Below are 20771 nucleotides of genomic sequence, written 5' to 3'. Positions count from 1 at the left end.
TCGATTGGAGGGATGGTGTTGAAAGCGTAAAATGGCTAGGGGACAAAAGGCCTACAGTGCCACTTAACTAAAAGCCTGATTCACATTTCCTGTTCCCCTTCCCCAGCAGCCCCGACAACTCCTAATGAGCTGAGGTGAGTACAAAAGAAATTTGCATATTCCCAGACATACACATGTGAACAGTCCACCTTTTTGTACCTTGAGCAGAGACTTTGAAATGTTGGCCTGTTTTGCCGACCGGCCTGGTTCTCGCCCTCTTTCTTAGAGCCTGAAAATACCTTTCAGGTCCTCACCCTCGCAATGACAGGGTCTTTGATGTGCCGCCACTTACCCTAGAGAGCTATATTGTCACTTACTCTGGTTTCTCTTCAAAACGAAAAAATCTTTCGCCTTTTACTAAAGATTTCCGTGGAGAGGAACATTTAAGAGTTTATTCAATTTTTTTAATCCTTGCCACAGGTGAGGCTGTTTATCATTTGTTTAAAAGAAATGCATTAGAAGTTGGGGAATATCCAGCAATTGTCTGCTGCTTTTTTGGGGGACATGAGTTTGGTGTTTTATTCCTGAGCTCTCTGCTTGCTCATTTGCATAAACAGAGTGCAGGAGAGGTGCCTCATGGGAAAGAGCTTGTGCAGTGCATGAGATTGCTTTTCTTGACTGACTTGAAACTACACGATCGCAGGCAGTATATTTTCTTATCTCCCAAAGATCCTGCTGCCAGATCCCAGAGGTCACCCTCCTTTTTAAAGGTGGGACCAAGACTCATGCTGTGCTTTTCATAGGGCTTGCCCGTTATTTGTGCCGGTTAGAGGTGCCCTGAGAGGTCGCCAATCCTGAGTCAGCTTCCTCTCAGGTAGACTTGAAGGGGCACGTCAGACTTGTTTCACGTGTCTCCAGCCTAGACAGATATATCCTTCTATATTCAGGTTTAATGAAAGTACGTGTGAAAAAGGCACATACGGTGCATGGCTATGTGTAGAGCGTGTTGAAAGCGTAAAATGGCTAGGGGACAAAAGGCCTACAGTGCCACTTAACTAAAAGCCTGATTCACATTTCCTGTTCCCCTTCCCCAGCAGCCCCGACAACTCCTAATGAGCTGAGGTGAGTACAAAAGAAATTTGCATATTCCCAGACATACACATGTGAACAGTCCACCTTTTTGTACCTTGAGCAGAGACTTTGAAATGTTGGCCTGTTTTGCCCACCGGCCTGGTTCTCGCCCTCTTTCTTAGAGCCTGAAAATACCTTTCAGGTCCTCACCCTCGCAATGACAGGGTCTTTGATGTGCCGCCACTTACCCTAGAGAGCTATATTGTCACTTACTCTGGTTTCTCTTCAAAACGAAAAAATCTTTCGCCTTTTACTAAAGATTTCCGTGGAGAGGAACATTTAAGAGTTTATTCAATTTTTTTAAGCCTTGCCACAGGTGAGGCTGTTTATCATTTGTTTAAAAGAAAAGCATTACAAGTTGGGGAATATCCAGCAATTGTCTGCTGCTTTTTTGGGGGACATGAGTTTGGTGTTTTATTCCTGAGCTCTCTGCTTGCTCATTTGCATAAACAGAGTGCAGGAGAGGTGCCTCATGGGAAAGAGCTTGTGCAGTGCATGAGATTGCTTTTCTTGACTGACTTGAAACTTCACGATCGCAGGCAGTATATTTTCTTATCTCCCAAAGATCCTGCTGCCAGATCCCAGAGGTCACCCTCCTTTTTAAAGGTGGGACCAAGACTCATGCTGTGCTTTTCATAGGGCTTGCCCGTTATTTGTGCCCGTTAGAGGTGCCCTGAGAGGTCGCCAATCCTGAGTCAGCTTCCTCTCAGGTAGACTTGAAGGGGCACGTCAGACTTGTTTCACATGTCTCCAGCCTAGACAGATATATCCTTCTATATTCAGGTTTAATGAAAGTACGTGTGAAAAAGGCACATACGGTGCATGGCTATGTGTAGAGCGTGTTGAAAGCGTAAAATGGCTAGGGGACAAAAGGCCTACAGTGCCACTTAACTAAAAGCCTGATTCACATTTCCTGTTCCCCTTCCCCAGCAGCCCCGACAACTCCTAATGAGCTGAGGTGAGTACAAAAGAAATTTGCATATTCCCAGACATACACATGTGAACAGTCCACCTTTTTGTACCTTGAGCAGAGACTTTGAAATGTTGGCCTGTTTTGCCCACCGGCCTGGTTCTCGCCCTCTTTCTTAGAGCCTGAAAATACCTTTCAGGTCCTCACCCTCGCAATGACAGGGTCTTTGATGTGCCGCCACTTACCCTAGAGAGCTATATTGTCACTTACTCTGGTTTCTCTTCAAAACGAAAAAATCTTTCGCCTTTTACTAAAGATTTCCGTGGAGAGGAACATTTAAGAGTTTATTCAATTTTTTTAAGCCTTGCCACAGGTGAGGCTGTTTATCATTTGTTTAAAAGAAAAGCATTAGAAGTTGGGGAATATCCAGCAATTGTCTGCTGCTTTTTTGGGGGACTTGAGTTTGGTGTTTTATTCCTGAGCTCTCTGCTTGCTCATTTGCATAAACAGAGTGCAGGAGAGGTGCCTCATGGGAAAGAGCTTGTGCAGTGCATGAGATTGCTTTTCTTGACTGACTTGAAACTACACGATCGCAGGCAGTATATTTTCTTATCTCCCAAAGATCCTGCTGCCAGATCCCAGAGGTCACCCTCCTTTTTAAAGGTGGGACCAAGACTCATGCTGTGCTTTTCATAGGGCTTGCCCGTTATTTGTGCCCGTTAGAGGTGCCCTGAGAGGTCGCCAATCCTGAGTCAGCTTCCTCTCAGGTAGACTTGAAGGGGCACGTCAGACTTGTTTCACGTGTCTCCAGCCTAGACAGATATATCCTTCTATATTCAGGTTTAATGAAAGTACGTGTGAAAAAGGCACATACGGTGCATGGCTATGTGTAGAGCGTGTTGAAAGCGTAAAATGGCTAGGGGACAAAAGGCCTACAGTGCCACTTAACTAAAAGCCTGATTCACATTTCCTGTTCCCCTTCCCCAGCAGCCCCGACAACTCCTAATGAGCTGAGGTGAGTACAAAAGAAATTTGCATATTCCCAGACATACACATGTGAACAGTCCACCTTTTTGTACCTTGAGCAGAGACTTTGAAATGTTGGCCTGTTTTGCCGACCGGCCTGGTTCTCGCCCTCTTTCTTAGAGCCTGAAAATACCTTTCAGGTCCTCACCCTCGCAATGACAGGGTCTTTGATGTGCCGCCACTTACCCTAGAGAGCTATATTGTCACTTACTCTGGTTTCTCTTCAAAACGAAAAAATCTTTCGCCTTTTACTAAAGATTTCCGTGGAGAGGAACATTTAAGAGTTTATTCAATTTTTTTAATCCTTGCCACAGGTGAGGCTGTTTATCATTTGTTTAAAAGAAATGCATTAGAAGTTGGGGAATATCCAGCAATTGTCTGCTGCTTTTTTGGGGGACATGAGTTTGGTGTTTTATTCCTGAGCTCTCTGCTTGCTCATTTGCATAAACAGAGTGCAGGAGAGGTGCCTCATGGGAAAGAGCTTGTGCAGTGCATGAGATTGCTTTTCTTGACTGACTTGAAACTACACGATCGCAGGCAGTATATTTTCTTATCTCCCAAAGATCCTGCTGCCAGATCCCAGAGGTCACCCTCCTTTTTAAAGGTGGGACCAAGACTCATGCTGTGCTTTTCATAGGGCTTGCCCGTTATTTGTGCCGGTTAGAGGTGCCCTGAGAGGTCGCCAATCCTGAGTCAGCTTCCTCTCAGGTAGACTTGAAGGGGCACGTCAGACTTGTTTCACGTGTCTCCAGCCTAGACAGATATATCCTTCTATATTCAGGTTTAATGAAAGTACGTGTGAAAAAGGCACATACGGTGCATGGCTATGTGTAGAGCGTGTTGAAAGCGTAAAATGGCTAGGGGACAAAAGGCCTACAGTGCCACTTAACTAAAAGCCTGATTCACATTTCCTGTTCCCCTTCCCCAGCAGCCCCGACAACTCCTAATGAGCTGAGGTGAGTACAAAAGAAATTTGCATATTCCCAGACATACACATGTGAACAGTCCACCTTTTTGTACCTTGAGCAGAGACTTTGAAATGTTGGCCTGTTTTGCCCACCGGCCTGGTTCTCGCCCTCTTTCTTAGAGCCTGAAAATACCTTTCAGGTCCTCACCCTCGCAATGACAGGGTCTTTGATGTGCCGCCACTTACCCTAGAGAGCTATATTGTCACTTACTCTGGTTTCTCTTCAAAACGAAAAAATCTTTCGCCTTTTACTAAAGATTTCCGTGGAGAGGAACATTTAAGAGTTTATTCAATTTTTTTAAGCCTTGCCACAGGTGAGGCTGTTTATCATTTGTTTAAAAGAAAAGCATTACAAGTTGGGGAATATCCAGCAATTGTCTGCTGCTTTTTTGGGGGACATGAGTTTGGTGTTTTATTCCTGAGCTCTCTGCTTGCTCATTTGCATAAACAGAGTGCAGGAGAGGTGCCTCATGGGAAAGAGCTTGTGCAGTGCATGAGATTGCTTTTCTTGACTGACTTGAAACTTCACGATCGCAGGCAGTATATTTTCTTATCTCCCAAAGATCCTGCTGCCAGATCCCAGAGGTCACCCTCCTTTTTAAAGGTGGGACCAAGACTCATGCTGTGCTTTTCATAGGGCTTGCCCGTTATTTGTGCCCGTTAGAGGTGCCCTGAGAGGTCGCCAATCCTGAGTCAGCTTCCTCTCAGGTAGACTTGAAGGGGCACGTCAGACTTGTTTCACGTGTCTCCAGCCTAGACAGATATATCCTTCTATATTCAGGTTTAATGAAAGTACGTGTGAAAAAGGCACATACGGTGCATGGCTATGTGTAGAGCGTGTTGAAAGCGTAAAATGGCTAGGGGACAAAAGGCCTACAGTGCCACTTAACTAAAAGCCTGATTCACATTTCCTGTTCCCCTTCCCCAGCAGCCCCGACAACTCCTAATGAGCTGAGGTGAGTACAAAAGAAATTTGCATATTCCCAGACATACACATGTGAACAGTCCACCTTTTTGTACCTTGAGCAGAGACTTTGAAATGTTGGCCTGTTTTGCCCACCGGCCTGGTTCTCGCCCTCTTTCTTAGAGCCTGAAAATACCTTTCAGGTCCTCACCCTCGCAATGACAGGGTCTTTGATGTGCCGCCACTTACCCTAGAGAGCTATATTGTCACTTACTCTGGTTTCTCTTCAAAACGAAAAAATCTTTCGCCTTTTACTAAAGATTTCCGTGGAGAGGAACATTTAAGAGTTTATTCAATTTTTTTAAGCCTTGCCGCAGGTGAGGCTGTTTATCATTTGTTTAAAAGAAAAGCATTAGAAGTTGGGGAATATCCAGCAATTGTCTGCTGCTTTTTTGGGGGACATGAGTTTGGTGTTTTATTCCTGAGCTCTCTGCTTGCTCATTTGCATAAACAGAGTGCAGGAGAGGTGCCTCATGGGAAAGAGCTTGTGCAGTGCATGAGATTGCTTTTCTTGACTGACTTGAAACTACACGATCGCAGGCAGTATATTTTCTTATCTCCCAAAGATCCTGCTGCCAGATCCCAGAGGTCACCCTCCTTTTTAAAGGTGGGACCAAGACTCATGCTGTGCTTTTCATAGGGCTTGCCCGTTATTTGTGCCGGTTAGAGGTGCCCTGAGAGGTCGCCAATCCTGAGTCAGCTTCCTCTCAGGTAGACTTGAAGGGGCACGTCAGACTTGTTTCACGTGTCTCCAGCCTAGACAGATATATCCTTCTATATTCAGGTTTAATGAAAGTACGTGTGAAAAAGGCACATACGGTGCATGGCTATGTGTAGAGCGTGTTGAAAGCGTAAAATGGCTAGGGGACAAAAGGCCTACAGTGCCACTTAACTAAAAGCCTGATTCACATTTCCTGTTCCCCTTCCCCAGCAGCCCCGACAACTCCTAATGAGCTGAGGTGAGTACAAAAGAAATTTGCATATTCCCAGACATACACATGTGAACAGTCCACCTTTTTGTACCTTGAGCAGAGACTTTGAAATGTTGGCCTGTTTTGCCCACCGGCCTGGTTCTCGCCCTCTTTCTTAGAGCCTGAAAATACCTTTCAGGCCCTCACCCTCGCAATGACAGGGTCTTTGATGTGGCGCCACTTACCCTAGAGAGCTATATTGTCACTTACTCTGGTTTCTCTTCAAAACGAAAATATCTTTCGCCTTTTACTAAAGATTTCCGTGGAGAGGAACATTTAAGAGTTTATTCAATTTTTTTAAGCCTTGACACAGGTGAGGCTGTTTATCATTTGTTTAAAAGAAAAGCATTAGAAGTTGGGGAATATCCAGCAATTGTCTGCTGCTTTTTTGGGGGACATGAGTTTGGTGTTTTATTCCTGAGCTCTCTGCTTGCTCATTTGCATAAACAGAGTGCAGGAGAGGTGCCTCATGGGAAAGAGCTTGTGCAGTGCATGAGATTGCTTTTCTTGACTGACTTGAAACTACACGATCGCAGGCAGTATATTTTCTTATCTCCCAAAGATCCTGCTGCCAGATCCCAGAGGTCACCCTCCTTTTTAAAGGTGGGACCAAGACTCATGCTGTGCTTTTCATAGGGCTTGCCCGTTATTTGTGCCCGTTGGAGGTGCCCTGAGAGGTCGCCAATCCTGAGTCCGCTTCCTCTCAGGTAGACTTGAAGGGGCACGTCAGACTTGTTTCACGTGTCTCCAGCCTAGACAGATATATCCTTCTATATTCAGGTTTAATGAAAGTACGTGTGAAAAAGGCACATACGGTGCATGGCTATGTGTAGAGCACAGTGGTGGCTCTGAGCATATCGATTGGAGGGATGGTGTTGAAAGCGTAAAATGGCTAGGGGACAAAAGGCCTACAGTGCCACTTAACTAAAAGCCTGATTCACATTTCCTGTTCCCCTTCCCCAGCAGCCCCGACAACTCCTAATGAGCTGAGGTGAGTACAAAAGAAATTTGCATATTCCCAGACATACACATGTGAACAGTCCACCTTTTTGTACCTTGAGCAGAGACTTTGAAATGTTGGCCTGTTTTGCCGACCGGCCTGGTTCTCGCCCTCTTTCTTAGAGCCTGAAAATACCTTTCAGGTCCTCACCCTCGCAATGACAGGGTCTTTGATGTGCCGCCACTTACCCTAGAGAGCTATATTGTCACTTACTCTGGTTTCTCTTCAAAACGAAAAAATCTTTCGCCTTTTACTAAAGATTTCCGTGGAGAGGAACATTTAAGAGTTTATTCAATTTTTATAATCCTTGCCACAGGTGAGGCTGTTTATCATTTGTTTAAAAGAAATGCATTAGAAGTTGGGGAATATCCAGCAATTGTCTGCTGCTTTTTTGGGGGACATGAGTTTGGTGTTTTATTCCTGAGCTCTCTGCTTGCTCATTTGCATAAACAGAGTGCAGGAGAGGTGCCTCATGGGAAAGAGCTTGTGCAGTGCATGAGATTGCTTTTCTTGACTGACTTGAAACTACACGATCGCAGGCAGTATATTTTCTTATCTCCCAAAGATCCTGCTGCCAGATCCCAGAGGTCACCCTCCTTTTTAAAGGTGGGACCAAGACTCATGCTGTGCTTTTCATAGGGCTTGCCCGTTATTTGTGCCGGTTAGAGGTGCCCTGAGAGGTCGCCAATCCTGAGTCAGCTTCCTCTCAGGTAGACTTGAAGGGGCACGTCAGACTTGTTTCACGTGTCTCCAGCCTAGACAGATATATCCTTCTATATTCAGGTTTAATGAAAGTACGTGTGAAAAAGGCACATACGGTGCATGGCTATGTGTAGAGCGTGTTGAAAGCGTAAAATGGCTAGGGGACAAAAGGCCTACAGTGCCACTTAACTAAAAGCCTGATTCACATTTCCTGTTCCCCTTCCCCAGCAGCCCCGACAACTCCTAATGAGCTGAGGTGAGTACAAAAGAAATTTGCATATTCCCAGACATACACATGTGAACAGTCCACCTTTTTGTACCTTGAGCAGAGACTTTGAAATGTTGGCCTGTTTTGCCCACCGGCCTGGTTCTCGCCCTCTTTCTTAGAGCCTGAAAATACCTTTCAGGTCCTCACCCTCGCAATGACAGGGTCTTTGATGTGCCGCCACTTACCCTAGAGAGCTATATTGTCACTTACTCTGGTTTCTCTTCAAAACGAAAAAATCTTTCGCTTTTTACTAAAGATTTCCGTGGAGAGGAACATTTAAGAGTTTATTCAATTTTTTTAAGCCTTGCCACAGGTGAGGCTGTTTATCATTTGTTTAAAAGAAAAGCATTAGAAGTTGGGGAATATCCAGCAATTGTCTGCTGCTTTTTTGGGGGACATGAGTTTGGTGTTTTATTCCTGAGCTCTCTGCTTGCTCATTTGCATAAACAGAGTGCAGGAGAGGTGCCTCATGGGAAAGAGCTTGTGCAGTGCATGAGATTGCTTTTCTTGACTGACTTGAAACTTCACGATCGCAGGCAGTATATTTTCTTATCTCCCAAAGATCCTGCTGCCAGATCCCAGAGGTCACCCTCCTTTTTAAAGGTGGGACCAAGACTCATGCTGTGCTTTTCATAGGGCTTGCCCGTTATTTGTGCCCGTTAGAGGTGCCCTGAGAGGTCGCCAATCCTGAGTCAGCTTCCTCTCAGGTAGACTTGAAGGGGCACGTCAGACTTGTTTCACGTGTCTCCAGCCTAGACAGATATATCCTTCTATATTCAGGTTTAATGAAAGTACGTGTGAAAAAGGCACATACGGTGCATGGCTATGTGTAGAGCGTGTTGAAAGCGTAAAATGGCTAGGGGACAAAAGGCCTACAGTGCCACTTAACTAAAAGCCTGATTCACATTTCCTGTTCCCCTTCCCCAGCAGCCCCGACAACTCCTAATGAGCTGAGGTGAGTACAAAAGAAATTTGCATATTCCCAGACATACACATGTGAACAGTCCACCTTTTTGTACCTTGAGCAGAGACTTTGAAATGTTGGCCTGTTTTGCCCACCGGCCTGGTTCTCGCCCTCTTTCTTAGAGCCTGAAAATACCTTTCAGGTCCTCACCCTCGCAATGACAGGGTCTTTGATGTGCCGCCACTTACCCTAGAGAGCTATATTGTCACTTACTCTGGTTTCTCTTCAAAACGAAAAAATCTTTCGCCTTTTACTAAAGATTTCCGTGGAGAGGAACATTTAAGAGTTTATTCAATTTTTTTAAGCCTTGCCACAGGTGAGGCTGTTTATCATTTGTTTAAAAGAAAAGCATTAGAAGTTGGGGAATATCCAGCAATTGTCTGCTGCTTTTTTGGGGGACTTGAGTTTGGTGTTTTATTCCTGAGCTCTCTGCTTGCTCATTTGCATAAACAGAGTGCAGGAGAGGTGCCTCATGGGAAAGAGCTTGTGCAGTGCATGAGATTGCTTTTCTTGACTGACTTGAAACTACACGATCGCAGGCAGTATATTTTCTTATCTCCCAAAGATCCTGCTGCCAGATCCCAGAGGTCACCCTCCTTTTTAAAGGTGGGACCAAGACTCATGCTGTGCTTTTCATAGGGCTTGCCCGTTATTTGTGCCCGTTAGAGGTGCCCTGAGAGGTCGCCAATCCTGAGTCAGCTTCCTCTCAGGTAGACTTGAAGGGGCACGTCAGACTTGTTTCACGTGTCTCCAGCCTAGACAGATATATCCTTCTATATTCAGGTTTAATGAAAGTACGTGTGAAAAAGGCACATACGGTGCATGGCTATGTGTAGAGCGTGTTGAAAGCGTAAAATGGCTAGGGGACAAAAGGCCTACAGTGCCACTTAACTAAAAGCCTGATTCACATTTCCTGTTCCCCTTCCCCAGCAGCCCCGACAACTCCTAATGAGCTGAGGTGAGTACAAAAGAAATTTGCATATTCCCAGACATACACATGTGAACAGTCCACCTTTTTGTACCTTGAGCAGAGACTTTGAAATGTTGGCCTGTTTTGCCCACCGGCCTGGTTCTCGCCCTCTTTCTTAGAGCCTGAAAATACCTTTCAGGCCCTCACCCTCGCAATGACAGGGTCTTTGATGTGGCGCCACTTACCCTAGAGAGCTATATTGTCACTTACTCTGGTTTCTCTTCAAAACGAAAATATCTTTCGCCTTTTACTAAAGATTTCCGTGGAGAGGAACATTTAAGAGTTTATTCAATTTTTTTAAGCCTTGACACAGGTGAGGCTGTTTATCATTTGTTTAAAAGAAAAGCATTAGAAGTTGGGGAATATCCAGCAATTGTCTGCTGCTTTTTTGGGGGACATGAGTTTGGTGTTTTATTCCTGAGCTCTCTGCTTGCTCATTTGCATAAACAGAGTGCAGGAGAGGTGCCTCATGGGAAAGAGCTTGTGCAGTGCATGAGATTGCTTTTCTTGACTGACTTGAAACTACACGATCGCAGGCAGTATATTTTCTTATCTCCCAAAGATCCTGCTGCCAGATCCCAGAGGTCACCCTCCTTTTTAAAGGTGGGACCAAGACTCATGCTGTGCTTTTCATAGGGCTTGCCCGTTATTTGTGCCCGTTGGAGGTGCCCTGAGAGGTCGCCAATCCTGAGTCAGCTTCCTCTCAGGTAGACTTGAAGGGGCACGTCAGACTTGTTTCACGTGTCTCCAGCCTAGACAGATATATCCTTCTATATTCAGGTTTAATGAAAGTACGTGTGAAAAAGGCACATACGGTGCATGGCTATGTGTAGAGCGTGTTGAAAGCGTAAAATGGCTAGGGGACAAAAGGCCTACAGTGCCACTTAACTAAAAGCCTGATTCACATTTCCTGTTCCCCTTCCCCAGCAGCCCCGACAACTCCTAATGAGCTGAGGTGAGTACAAAAGAAATTTGCATATTCCCAGACATACACATGTGAACAGTCCACCTTTTTGTACCTTGAGCAGAGACTTTGAAATGTTGGCCTGTTTTGCCCACCGGCCTGGTTCTCGCCCTCTTTCTTAGAGCCTGAAAATACCTTTCAGGCCCTCACCCTCGCAATGACAGGGTCTTTGATGTGGCGCCACTTACCCTAGAGAGCTATATTGTCACTTACTCTGGTTTCTCTTCAAAACGAAAATATCTTTCGCCTTTTACTAAAGATTTCCGTGGAGAGGAACATTTAAGAGTTTATTCAATTTTTTTAAGCCTTGACACAGGTGAGGCTGTTTATCATTTGTTTAAAAGAAAAGCATTAGAAGTTGGGGAATATCCAGCAATTGTCTGCTGCTTTTTAGGGGGACATGAGTTTGGTGTTTTATTCCTGAGCTCTCTGCTTGCTCATTTGCATAAACAGAGTGCAGGAGAGGTGCCTCATGGGAAAGAGCTTGTGCAGTGCATGAGATTGCTTTTCTTGACTGACTTGAAACTACACGATCGCAGGCAGTATATTTTCTTATCTCCCAAAGATCCTGCTGCCAGATCCCAGAGGTCACCCTCCTTTTTAAAGGTGGGACCAAGACTCATGCTGTGCTTTTCATAGGGCTTGCCCGTTATTTGTGCCCGTTGGAGGTGCCCTGAGAGGTCGCCAATCCTGAGTCCGCTTCCTCTCAGGTAGACTTGAAGGGGCACGTCAGACTTGTTTCACGTGTCTCCAGCCTAGACAGATATATCCTTCTATATTCAGGTTTAATGAAAGTACGTGTGAAAAAGGCACATACGGTGCATGGCTATGTGTAGAGCACAGTGGTGGCTCTGAGCATATCGATTGGAGGGATGGTGTTGAAAGCGTAAAATGGCTAGGGGACAAAAGGCCTACAGTGCCACTTAACTAAAAGCCTGATTCACATTTCCTGTTCCCCTTCCCCAGCAGCCCCGACAACTCCTAATGAGCTGAGGTGAGTACAAAAGAAATTTGCATATTCCCAGACATACACATGTGAACAGTCCACCTTTTTGTACCTTGAGCAGAGACTTTGAAATGTTGGCCTGTTTTGCCGACCGGCCTGGTTCTCGCCCTCTTTCTTAGAGCCTGAAAATACCTTTCAGGTCCTCACCCTCGCAATGACAGGGTCTTTGATGTGCCGCCACTTACCCTAGAGAGCTATATTGTCACTTACTCTGGTTTCTCTTCAAAACGAAAAAATCTTTCGCCTTTTACTAAAGATTTCCGTGGAGAGGAACATTTAAGAGTTTATTCAATTTTTTTAATCCTTGCCACAGGTGAGGCTGTTTATCATTTGTTTAAAAGAAATGCATTAGAAGTTGGGGAATATCCAGCAATTGTCTGCTGCTTTTTTGGGGGACATGAGTTTGGTGTTTTATTCCTGAGCTCTCTGCTTGCTCATTTGCATAAACAGAGTGCAGGAGAGGTGCCTCATGGGAAAGAGCTTGTGCAGTGCATGAGATTGCTTTTCTTGACTGACTTGAAACTACACGATCGCAGGCAGTATATTTTCTTATCTCCCAAAGATCCTGCTGCCAGATCCCAGAGGTCACCCTCCTTTTTAAAGGTGGGACCAAGACTCATGCTGTGCTTTTCATAGGGCTTGCCCGTTATTTGTGCCGGTTAGAGGTGCCCTGAGAGGTCGCCAATCCTGAGTCAGCTTCCTCTCAGGTAGACTTGAAGGGGCACGTCAGACTTGTTTCACGTGTCTCCAGCCTAGACAGATATATCCTTCTATATTCAGGTTTAATGAAAGTACGTGTGAAAAAGGCACATACGGTGCATGGCTATGTGTAGAGCGTGTTGAAAGCGTAAAATGGCTAGGGGACAAAAGGCCTACAGTGCCACTTAACTAAAAGCCTGATTCACATTTCCTGTTCCCCTTCCCCAGCAGCCCCGACAACTCCTAATGAGCTGAGGTGAGTACAAAAGAAATTTGCATATTCCCAGACATACACATGTGAACAGTCCACCTTTTTGTACCTTGAGCAGAGACTTTGAAATGTTGGCCTGTTTTGCCCACCGGCCTGGTTCTCGCCCTCTTTCTTAGAGCCTGAAAATACCTTTCAGGTCCTCACCCTCGCAATGACAGGGTCTTTGATGTGCCGCCACTTACCCTAGAGAGCTATATTGTCACTTACTCTGGTTTCTCTTCAAAACGAAAAAATCTTTCGCCTTTTACTAAAGATTTCCGTGGAGAGGAACATTTAAGAGTTTATTCAATTTTTTTAAGCCTTGCCACAGGTGAGGCTGTTTATCATTTGTTTAAAAGAAAAGCATTACAAGTTGGGGAATATCCAGCAATTGTCTGCTGCTTTTTTGGGGGACATGAGTTTGGTGTTTTATTCCTGAGCTCTCTGCTTGCTCATTTGCATAAACAGAGTGCAGGAGAGGTGCCTCATGGGAAAGAGCTTGTGCAGTGCATGAGATTGCTTTTCTTGACTGACTTGAAACTTCACGATCGCAGGCAGTATATTTTCTTATCTCCCAAAGATCCTGCTGCCAGATCCCAGAGGTCACCCTCCTTTTTAAAGGTGGGACCAAGACTCATGCTGTGCTTTTCATAGGGCTTGCCCGTTATTTGTGCCCGTTAGAGGTGCCCTGAGAGGTCGCCAATCCTGAGTCAGCTTCCTCTCAGGTAGACTTGAAGGGGCACGTCAGACTTGTTTCACGTGTCTCCAGCCTAGACAGATATATCCTTCTATATTCAGGTTTAATGAAAGTACGTGTGAAAAAGGCACATACGGTGCATGGCTATGTGTAGAGCGTGTTGAAAGCGTAAAATGGCTAGGGGACAAAAGGCCTACAGTGCCACTTAACTAAAAGCCTGATTCACATTTCCTGTTCCCCTTCCCCAGCAGCCCCGACAACTCCTAATGAGCTGAGGTGAGTACAAAAGAAATTTGCATATTCCCAGACATACACATGTGAACAGTCCACCTTTTTGTACCTTGAGCAGAGACTTTGAAATGTTGGCCTGTTTTGCCCACCGGCCTGGTTCTCGCCCTCTTTCTTAGAGCCTGAAAATACCTTTCAGGTCCTCACCCTCGCAATGACAGGGTCTTTGATGTGCCGCCACTTACCCTAGAGAGCTATATTGTCACTTACTCTGGTTTCTCTTCAAAACGAAAAAATCTTTCGCCTTTTACTAAAGATTTCCGTGGAGAGGAACATTTAAGAGTTTATTCAATTTTTTTAAGCCTTGCCGCAGGTGAGGCTGTTTATCATTTGTTTAAAAGAAAAGCATTAGAAGTTGGGGAATATCCAGCAATTGTCTGCTGCTTTTTTGGGGGACATGAGTTTGGTGTTTTATTCCTGAGCTCTCTGCTTGCTCATTTGCATAAACAGAGTGCAGGAGAGGTGCCTCATGGGAAAGAGCTTGTGCAGTGCATGAGATTGCTTTTCTTGACTGACTTGAAACTACACGATCGCAGGCAGTATATTTTCTTATCTCCCAAAGATCCTGCTGCCAGATCCCAGAGGTCACCCTCCTTTTTAAAGGTGGGACCAAGACTCATGCTGTGCTTTTCATAGGGCTTGCCCGTTATTTGTGCCGGTTAGAGGTGCCCTGAGAGGTCGCCAATCCTGAGTCAGCTTCCTCTCAGGTAGACTTGAAGGGGCACGTCAGACTTGTTTCACGTGTCTCCAGCCTAGACAGATATATCCTTCTATATTCAGGTTTAATGAAAGTACGTGTGAAAAAGGCACATACGGTGCATGGCTATGTGTAGAGCGTGTTGAAAGCGTAAAATGGCTAGGGGACAAAAGGCCTACAGTGCCACTTAACTAAAAGCCTGATTCACATTTCCTGTTCCCCTTCCCCAGCAGCCCCGACAACTCCTAATGAGCTGAGGTGAGTACAAAAGAAATTTGCATATTCCCAGACATACACATGTGAACAGTCCACCTTTTTGTACCTTGAGCAGAGACTTTGAAATGTTGGCCTGTTTTGCCCACCGGCCTGGTTCTCGCCCTCTTTCTTAGAGCCTGAAAATACCTTTCAGGCCCTCACCCTCGCAATGACAGGGTCTTTGATGTGGCGCCACTTACCCTAGAGAGCTATATTGTCACTTACTCTGGTTTCTCTTCAAAACGAAAATATCTTTCGCCTTTTACTAAAGATTTCCGTGGAGAGGAACATTTAAGAGTTTATTCAATTTTTTTAAGCCTTGACACAGGTGAGGCTGTTTATCATTTGTTTAAAAGAAAAGCATTAGAAGTTGGGGAATATCCAGCAATTGTCTGCTGCTTTTTTGGGGGACATGAGTTTGGTGTTTTATTCCTGAGCTCTCTGCTTGCTCATTTGCATAAACAGAGTGCAGGAGAGGTGCCTCATGGGAAAGAGCTTGTGCAGTGCATGAGATTGCTTTTCTTGACTGACTTGAAACTACACGATCGCAGGCAGTATATTTTCTTATCTCCCAAAGATCCTGCTGCCAGATCCCAGAGGTCACCCTCCTTTTTAAAGGTGGGACCAAGACTCATGCTGTGCTTTTCATAGGGCTTGCCCGTTATTTGTGCCCGTTGGAGGTGCCCTGAGAGGTCGCCAATCCTGAGTCCGCTTCCTCTCAGGTAGACTTGAAGGGGCACGTCAGACTTGTTTCACGTGTCTCCAGCCTAGACAGATATATCCTTCTATATTCAGGTTTAATGAAAGTACGTGTGAAAAAGGCACATACGGTGCATGGCTATGTGTAGAGCACAGTGGTGGCTCTGAGCATATCGATTGGAGGGATGGTGTTGAAAGCGTAAAATGGCTAGGGGACAAAAGGCCTACAGTGCCACTTAACTAAAAGCCTGATTCACATTTCCTGTTCCCCTTCCCCAGCAGCCCCGACAACTCCTAATGAGCTGAGGTGAGTACAAAAGAAATTTGCATATTCCCAGACATACACATGTGAACAGTCCACCTTTTTGTACCTTGAGCAGAGACTTTGAAATGTTGGCCTGTTTTGCCGACCGGCCTGGTTCTCGCCCTCTTTCTTAGAGCCTGAAAATACCTTTCAGGTCCTCACCCTCGCAATGACAGGGTCTTTGATGTGCCGCCACTTACCCTAGAGAGCTATATTGTCACTTACTCTGGTTTCTCTTCAAAACGAAAAAATCTTTCGCCTTTTACTAAAGATTTCCGTGGAGAGGAACATTTAAGAGTTTATTCAATTTTTATAATCCTTGCCACAGGTGAGGCTGTTTATCATTTGTTTAAAAGAAATGCATTAGAAGTTGGGGAATATCCAGCAATTGTCTGCTGCTTTTTTGGGGGACATGAGTTTGGTGTTTTATTCCTGAGCTCTCTGCTTGCTCATTTGCATAAACAGAGTGCAGGAGAGGTGCCTCATGGGAAAGAGCTTGTGCAGTGCATGAGATTGCTTTTCTTGACTGACTTGAAACTACACGATCGCAGGCAGTATATTTTCTTATCTCCCAAAGATCCTGCTGCCAGATCCCAGAGGTCACCCTCCTTTTTAAAGGTGGGACCAAGACTCATGCTGTGCTTTTCATAGGGCTTGCCCGTTATTTGTGCCGGTTAGAGGTGCCCTGAGAGGTCGCCAATCCTGAGTCAGCTTCCTCTCAGGTAGACTTGAAGGGGCACGTCAGACTTGTTTCACGTGTCTCCAGCCTAGACAGATATATCCTTCTATATTCAGGTTTAATGAAAGTACGTGTGAAAAAGGCACATACGGTGCATGGCTATGTGTAGAGCGTGTTGAAAGCGTAAAATGGCTAGGGGACAAAAGGCCTACAGTGCCACTTAACTAAAAGCCTGATTCACATTTCCTGTTCCCCTTCCCCAGCAGCCCCGACAACTCCTAATGAGCTGAGGTGAGTACAAAAGAAATTTGCATATTCCCAGACATACACATGTGAACAGTCCACCTTTTTGTACCTTGAGCAGAGACTTTGAAATGTTGGCCTGTTTTGCCCACCGGCCTGGTTCTCGCCCTCTTTCTTAGAGCCTGAAAATACCTTTCAGGTCCTCACCCTCGCAATGACAGGGTCTTTGATGTGCCGCCACTTACCCTAGAGAGCTATATTGTCACTTACTCTGGTTTCTCTTCAAAACGAAAAAATCTTTCGCCTTTTACTAAAGATTTCCGTGGAGAGGAACATTTAAGAGTTTATTCAATTTTTTTAAGCCTTGCCACAGGTGAGGCTGTTTATCATTTGTTTAAAAGAAAAGCATTAGAAGTTGGGGAATATCCAGCAATTGTCTGCTGCTTTTTTGGGGGACATGAGTTTGGTGTTTTATTCCTGAGCTCTCTGCTTGCTCATTTGCATAAACAGAGTGCAGGAGAGGTGCCTCATGGGAAAGAGCTTGTGCAGTGCATGAGATTGCTTTTCTTGACTGACTTGAAACTTCACGATCGCAGGCAGTATATTTTCTTATCTCCCAAAGATCCTGCTGCCAGATCCCAGAGGTCACCCTCCTTTTTAAAGGTGGGACCAAGACTCATGCTGTGCTTTTCATAGGGCTTGCCCGTTATTTGTGCCCGTTAGAGGTGCCCTGAGAGGTCGCCAATCCTGAGTCAGCTTCCTCTCAGGTAGACTTGAAGGGGCACGTCAGACTTGTTTCACGTGTCTCCAGCCTAGACAGATATATCCTTCTATATTCAGGTTTAATGAAAGTACGTGTGAAAAAGGCACATACGGTGCATGGCTATGTGTAGAGCGTGTTGAAAGCGTAAAATGGCTAGGGGACAAAAGGCCTACAGTGCCACTTAACTAAAAGCCTGATTCACATTTCCTGTTCCCCTTCCCCAGCAGCCCCGACAACTCCTAATGAGCTGAGGTGAGTACAAAAGAAATTTGCATATTCCCAGACATACACATGTGAACAGTCCACCTTTTTGTACCTTGAGCAGAGACTTTGAAATGTTGGCCTGTTTTGCCCACCGGCCTGGTTCTCGCCCTCTTTCTTAGAGCCTGAAAATACCTTTCAGGTCCTCACCCTCGCAATGACAGGGTCTTTGATGTGCCGCCACTTACCCTAGAGAGCTATATTGTCACTTACTCTGGTTTCTCTTCAAAACGAAAAAATCTTTCGCCTTTTACTAAAGATTTCCGTGGAGAGGAACATTTAAGAGTTTATTCAATTTTTTTAAGCCTTGCCACAGGTGAGGCTGTTTATCATTTGTTTAAAAGAAAAGCATTAGAAGTTGGGGAATATCCAGCAATTGTCTGCTGCTTTTTTGGGGGACTTGAGTTTGGTGTTTTATTCCTGAGCTCTCTGCTTGCTCATTTGCATAAACAGAGTGCAGGAGAGGTGCCTCATGGGAAAGAGCTTGTGCAGTGCATGAGATTGCTTTTCTTGACTGACTTGAAACTACACGATCGCAGGCAGTATATTTTCTTATCTCCCAAAGATCCTGCTGCCAGATCCCAGAGGTCACCCTCCTTTTTAAAGGTGGGACCAAGACTCATGCTGTGCTTTTCATAGGGCTTGCCCGTTATTTGTGCCCGTTAGAGGTGCCCTGAGAGGTCGCCAATCCTGAGTCAGCTTCCTCTCAGGTAGACTTGAAGGGGCACGTCAGACTTGTTTCACGTGTCTCCAGCCTAGACAGATATATCCTTCTATATTCAGGTTTAATGAAAGTACGTGTGAAAAAGGCACATACGGTGCATGGCTATGTGTAGAGCGTGTTGAAAGCGTAAAATGGCTAGGGGACAAAAGGCCTACAGTGCCACTTAACTAAAAGCCTGATTCACATTTCCTGTTCCCCTTCCCCAGCAGCCCCGACAACTCCTAATGAGCTGAGGTGAGTACAAAAGAAATTTGCATATTCCCAGACATACACATGTGAACAGTCCACCTTTTTGTACCTTGAGCAGAGACTTTGAAATGTTGGCCTGTTTTGCCCACCGGCCTGGTTCTCGCCCTCTTTCTTAGAGCCTGAAAATACCTTTCAGGCCCTCACCCTCGCAATGACAGGGTCTTTGATGTGGCGCCACTTACCCTAGAGAGCTATATTGTCACTTACTCTGGTTTCTCTTCAAAACGAAAATATCTTTCGCCTTTTACTAAAGATTTCCGTGGAGAGGAACATTTAAGAGTTTATTCAATTTTTTTAAGCCTTGACACAGGTGAGGCTGTTTATCATTTGTTTAAAAGAAAAGCATTAGAAGTTGGGGAATATCCAGCAATTGTCTGCTGCTTTTTTGGGGGACATGAGTTTGGTGTTTTATTCCTGAGCTCTCTGCTTGCTCATTTGCATAAACAGAGTGCAGGAGAGGTGCCTCATGGGAAAGAGCTTGTGCAGTGCATGAGATTGCTTTTCTTGACTGACTTGAAACTACACGATCGCAGGCAGTATATTTTCTTATCTCCCAAAGATCCTGCTGCCAGATCCCAGAGGTCACCCTCCTTTTTAAAGGTGGGACCAAGACTCATGCTGTGCTTTTCATAGGGCTTGCCCGTTATTTGTGCCCGTTGGAGGTGCCCTGAGAGGTCGCCAATCCTGAGTCAGCTTCCTCTCAGGTAGACTTGAAGGGGCACGTCAGACTTGTTTCACGTGTCTCCAGCCTAGACAGATATATCCTTCTATATTCAGGTTTAATGAAAGTACGTGTGAAAAAGGCACATACGGTGCATGGCTATGTGTAGAGCGTGTTGAAAGCGTAAAATGGCTAGGGGACAAAAGGCCTACAGTGCCACTTAACTAAAAGCCTGATTCACATTTCCTGTTCCCCTTCCCCAGCAGCCCCGACAACTCCTAATGAGCTGAGGTGAGTACAAAAGAAATTTGCATATTCCCAGACATACACATGTGAACAGTCCACCTTTTTGTACCTTGAGCAGAGACTTTGAAATGTTGGCCTGTTTTGCCCACCGGCCTGGTTCTCGCCCTCTTTCTTAGAGCCTGAAAATACCTTTCAGGCCCTCACCCTCGCAATGACAGGGTCTTTGATGTGGCGCCACTTACCCTAGAGAGCTATATTGTCACTTACTCTGGTTTCTCTTCAAAACGAAAATATCTTTCGCCTTTTACTAAAGATTTCCGTGGAGAGGAACATTTAAGAGTTTATTCAATTTTTTTAAGCCTTGACACAGGTGAGGCTGTTTATCATTTGTTTAAAAGAAAAGCATTAGAAGTTGGGGAATATCCAGCAATTGTCTGCTGCTTTTTAGGGGGACATGAGTTTGGTGTTTTATTCCTGAGCTCTCTGCTTGCTCATTTGCATAAACAGAGTGCAGGAGAGGTGCCTCATGGGAAAGAGCTTGTGCAGTGCATGAGATTGCTTTTCTTGACTGACTTGAAACTACACGATCGCAGGCAGTATATTTTCTTATCTCCCAAAGATCCTGCTGCCAGATCCCAGAGGTCACCCTCCTTTTTAAAGGTGGGACCAAGACTCATGCTGTGCTTTTCATAGGGCTTGCCCGTTATTTGTGCCCGTTGGAGGTGCCCTGAGAGGTCGCCAATCCTGAGTCCGCTTCCTCTCAGGTAGACTTGAAGGGGCACGTCAGACTTGTTTCACGTGTCTCCAGCCTAGACAGATATATCCTTCTATATTCAGGTTTAATGAAAGTACGTGTGAAAAAGGCACATACGGTGCATGGCTATGTGTAGAGCACAGTGGTGGCTCTGAGCATATCGATTGGAGGGATGGTGTTGAAAGCGTAAAATGGCTAGGGGACAAAAGGCCTACAGTGCCACTTAACTAAAAGCCTGATTCACATTTCCTGTTCCCCTTCCCCAGCAGCCCCGACAACTCCTAATGAGCTGAGGTGAGTACAAAAGAAATTTGCATATTCCCAGACATACACATGTGAACAGTCCACCTTTTTGTACCTTGAGCAGAGACTTTGAAATGTTGGCCTGTTTTGCCGACCGGCCTGGTTCTCGCCCTCTTTCTTAGAGCCTGAAAATACCTTTCAGGTCCTCACCCTCGCAATGACAGGGTCTTTGATGTG

General features: G+C 45.3%; 21 non-coding genes across 21 annotated transcripts; all 21 read left to right on the top strand.

Annotated features, from left to right (window-relative positions):
• The first annotated feature begins 352 nt into the window (after nucleotides 1-352).
• LOC146774142 (U5 spliceosomal RNA) lies at nucleotides 353-467 on the top strand. Its single transcript, XR_014974021.1, has one exon. It is a non-coding gene; the product is annotated as a U5 spliceosomal RNA (small nuclear RNA).
• Nucleotides 468-1319: 852 nt separating this feature from the next.
• Nucleotides 1320-1434, top strand: LOC146774141 (U5 spliceosomal RNA). Its single transcript, XR_014972655.1, has one exon. It is a non-coding gene; the product is annotated as a U5 spliceosomal RNA (small nuclear RNA).
• Nucleotides 1435-2286: 852 nt separating this feature from the next.
• LOC146774140 (U5 spliceosomal RNA) lies at nucleotides 2287-2401 on the top strand. The gene has a single exon (XR_014972654.1). It is a non-coding gene; the product is annotated as a U5 spliceosomal RNA (small nuclear RNA).
• Nucleotides 2402-3253: 852 nt separating this feature from the next.
• LOC146774139 (U5 spliceosomal RNA) lies at nucleotides 3254-3368 on the top strand. Its single transcript, XR_014974019.1, has one exon. It is a non-coding gene; the product is annotated as a U5 spliceosomal RNA (small nuclear RNA).
• An 852-nt stretch (nucleotides 3369-4220) lies between these two features.
• LOC146774138 (U5 spliceosomal RNA) lies at nucleotides 4221-4335 on the top strand. Its single transcript, XR_014972653.1, has one exon. It is a non-coding gene; the product is annotated as a U5 spliceosomal RNA (small nuclear RNA).
• Nucleotides 4336-5187: 852 nt separating this feature from the next.
• On the top strand, nucleotides 5188-5302 carry LOC146774137 (U5 spliceosomal RNA). The gene has a single exon (XR_014973727.1). It is a non-coding gene; the product is annotated as a U5 spliceosomal RNA (small nuclear RNA).
• An 852-nt stretch (nucleotides 5303-6154) lies between these two features.
• Nucleotides 6155-6269, top strand: LOC146774136 (U5 spliceosomal RNA). Its single transcript, XR_014974304.1, has one exon. It is a non-coding gene; the product is annotated as a U5 spliceosomal RNA (small nuclear RNA).
• An 888-nt stretch (nucleotides 6270-7157) lies between these two features.
• On the top strand, nucleotides 7158-7272 carry LOC146774135 (U5 spliceosomal RNA). The gene has a single exon (XR_014974267.1). It is a non-coding gene; the product is annotated as a U5 spliceosomal RNA (small nuclear RNA).
• Nucleotides 7273-8124: 852 nt separating this feature from the next.
• Nucleotides 8125-8239, top strand: LOC146774134 (U5 spliceosomal RNA). Its single transcript, XR_014974394.1, has one exon. It is a non-coding gene; the product is annotated as a U5 spliceosomal RNA (small nuclear RNA).
• An 852-nt stretch (nucleotides 8240-9091) lies between these two features.
• Nucleotides 9092-9206, top strand: LOC146774133 (U5 spliceosomal RNA). Its single transcript, XR_014972652.1, has one exon. It is a non-coding gene; the product is annotated as a U5 spliceosomal RNA (small nuclear RNA).
• Nucleotides 9207-10058: 852 nt separating this feature from the next.
• LOC146774132 (U5 spliceosomal RNA) lies at nucleotides 10059-10173 on the top strand. Its single transcript, XR_014974303.1, has one exon. It is a non-coding gene; the product is annotated as a U5 spliceosomal RNA (small nuclear RNA).
• Nucleotides 10174-11025: 852 nt separating this feature from the next.
• Nucleotides 11026-11140, top strand: LOC146774131 (U5 spliceosomal RNA). The gene has a single exon (XR_014974301.1). It is a non-coding gene; the product is annotated as a U5 spliceosomal RNA (small nuclear RNA).
• Nucleotides 11141-12028: 888 nt separating this feature from the next.
• Nucleotides 12029-12143, top strand: LOC146774130 (U5 spliceosomal RNA). The gene has a single exon (XR_014974018.1). It is a non-coding gene; the product is annotated as a U5 spliceosomal RNA (small nuclear RNA).
• An 852-nt stretch (nucleotides 12144-12995) lies between these two features.
• LOC146774129 (U5 spliceosomal RNA) lies at nucleotides 12996-13110 on the top strand. Its single transcript, XR_014972651.1, has one exon. It is a non-coding gene; the product is annotated as a U5 spliceosomal RNA (small nuclear RNA).
• Nucleotides 13111-13962: 852 nt separating this feature from the next.
• On the top strand, nucleotides 13963-14077 carry LOC146774128 (U5 spliceosomal RNA). The gene has a single exon (XR_014973725.1). It is a non-coding gene; the product is annotated as a U5 spliceosomal RNA (small nuclear RNA).
• An 852-nt stretch (nucleotides 14078-14929) lies between these two features.
• On the top strand, nucleotides 14930-15044 carry LOC146774127 (U5 spliceosomal RNA). The gene has a single exon (XR_014974300.1). It is a non-coding gene; the product is annotated as a U5 spliceosomal RNA (small nuclear RNA).
• Nucleotides 15045-15932: 888 nt separating this feature from the next.
• Nucleotides 15933-16047, top strand: LOC146774126 (U5 spliceosomal RNA). The gene has a single exon (XR_014974266.1). It is a non-coding gene; the product is annotated as a U5 spliceosomal RNA (small nuclear RNA).
• Nucleotides 16048-16899: 852 nt separating this feature from the next.
• Nucleotides 16900-17014, top strand: LOC146774125 (U5 spliceosomal RNA). The gene has a single exon (XR_014972650.1). It is a non-coding gene; the product is annotated as a U5 spliceosomal RNA (small nuclear RNA).
• An 852-nt stretch (nucleotides 17015-17866) lies between these two features.
• On the top strand, nucleotides 17867-17981 carry LOC146774124 (U5 spliceosomal RNA). The gene has a single exon (XR_014972649.1). It is a non-coding gene; the product is annotated as a U5 spliceosomal RNA (small nuclear RNA).
• Nucleotides 17982-18833: 852 nt separating this feature from the next.
• LOC146774123 (U5 spliceosomal RNA) lies at nucleotides 18834-18948 on the top strand. The gene has a single exon (XR_014974299.1). It is a non-coding gene; the product is annotated as a U5 spliceosomal RNA (small nuclear RNA).
• Nucleotides 18949-19800: 852 nt separating this feature from the next.
• Nucleotides 19801-19915, top strand: LOC146774122 (U5 spliceosomal RNA). Its single transcript, XR_014974298.1, has one exon. It is a non-coding gene; the product is annotated as a U5 spliceosomal RNA (small nuclear RNA).
• The last annotated feature ends 856 nt before the right edge of the window (nucleotides 19916-20771 follow it).

The sequence above is a fragment of the Triturus cristatus genome, chromosome 12 (genome assembly GCF_964204655.1).
Source record: "Triturus cristatus chromosome 12, aTriCri1.1, whole genome shotgun sequence".
NCBI classification, from domain to species: domain Eukaryota; kingdom Metazoa; phylum Chordata; class Amphibia; order Caudata; family Salamandridae; genus Triturus; species Triturus cristatus.
This window is presented reverse-complemented; position numbering and strand designations above follow the sequence as displayed.